Here is a 1,846-nt window from a genome sequence, read left to right as displayed (position 1 = left end):
CTCTCTCTCTCCCTCTCTCTCTCTCTCTCTCTCTCCCTCCCTCTCTCTCTCTCTCTCTATCTCTCTCTCTCTCGTTTCTCCTCTCCTTCCCCGAGCTACCACTGAGTACATTCTAGTACGACACTGTGATCCCGATAGCCCATTGTCTGGGCCTCCTGTCGTGACGTCACAGCGGGCGAGAGAACAGTGTGGTTTCCGACACCGGCCTATCAAACATCAAAGGTCGGGTGGAGCTCGTAGACTTACCAGGAAATGGACCTCTCGGAGAGAAGGACCCACTGAGCGATGGGTGACCACTACTGACCACACCGTCATTATCAGGTACCATAATCTCCGGACACACTGTGTCTTCCCACCATCTTGCCTCACGGCCCCAGTATTTGGTTCCCCGGCCCCTTCTTGGCTACACAAACACTAATCGTTATCACGCGGCGCCGCCCCCCCAACCAGGGACGTAACCCACTCAATACTATCCAGTTGTCCGACCCCTGCACGGAAGGAAATCACTTGACCAGCCTCTTTGTCGGCGAGGTCGGGAACGAGGCAGCGTGGGTGGGGCGTCGCCCTGTGTCCCCCTTGTCTGGCGCAACTCGCCCATATTGGTGGCGCTGTTGGTGGTGGTGGTTGATGGTGGTGGTAGTGGTGTGGTGACCATTTTGAATGAAACTCACCCATATTGGTAGCGGTAGTCGCACTTGTTTGTTTAGTACTTTTACGACGCTCGCAACTGCATAAGGTCATATGAGCACCAAGGGGTGGATGTCAACAGAGAAGTCCTTACAGGGAATCAGACTTACTCTGCTCACCTCTCTATCTTTAACAGCACAAAGTCTGCTTTGACTATCAAGGCACCCTGGAAATAATGTGTCACAAGAGTGTGACAAACATACAAAAGAAGTAGAGGAAAAACTACTATGGTAAGGTTAGGAAAGAAAAAGCAGTAGTTCCTTGTTGCAGTTCAGGCACAGTTATGAGCATGACATTGATGAATCAGCCCATTTACAATTACAATTCTACTGTGCATAAGAACTCTAGATGTTAATGCCCCCCCCCCCCCCCCTTTGAGAATGGCCTAAAGAAACTCCAATAAGTAGCACCGCCCCGGGGGGTTTTAGTGGTGGTGGCGGCAGTGGTGACAATTCTGGGTGAAACTCGCCCATATTGATGGCGCTGGTGGTGGTGTTGGTGGTTGATGGTGGTGGCGGTGGTTGTCGGTGACCATTCTGAGTGACCAATCTTGGTGATATCGTGGACACGACGTGCGAACACCGCCCACAATGATCGGAGAGGGACACCCCCACATCAAACGAGGTGGCGTGCTGGTGGAGTAGTTGAGCCACGAGGCTGCTAGCGAGCATTGATCTGTTTCACCGGGGATTAAATCTTGACCCGCACAAAGGCTGGCGGAAACCAGAGAAAGAAATTACAAGGGAGAAGAAAGGACTCAGAGGTTCATTACCCTCGTGGGAAAAGAGCAATTTACGACTGGGGCGCGTTGTTAACCTCTCGTTTTCACTAAGAGAAATCTGATATTGTTGAGAAAACAAGACAACTTACCCCCCGCCCACAAACCCAAACCTTCCTGACGAAATGTTACATCGGTCTTAGATGTTTAAGATAAACGAGTTTCGTCAACCAATGTGAATCTCTGTGATGAGGATTAGACATTTTAAGTCACGTTTTCCATTTCGCTTACGTACAATTAGGAATTGACTTAAATACAAGGTCATTTTCACACAACAAAGAAACACTGTGTGGGATTTCCTTCCAGGTTTCCCCCCTGCCTCACACCAAAATCATCATTTCCCAGGAATAGTTTTTTCATGCGTAAGAGTTAACGTCAACC

The sequence above is a fragment of the Aplysia californica genome, unplaced genomic scaffold, assembly GCF_000002075.1.
Source record: "Aplysia californica isolate F4 #8 unplaced genomic scaffold, AplCal3.0 scaffold00017, whole genome shotgun sequence".
NCBI lineage: Eukaryota > Metazoa > Mollusca > Gastropoda > Aplysiida > Aplysiidae > Aplysia > Aplysia californica.
Note: the sequence above shows the minus strand (reverse complement) of the source record.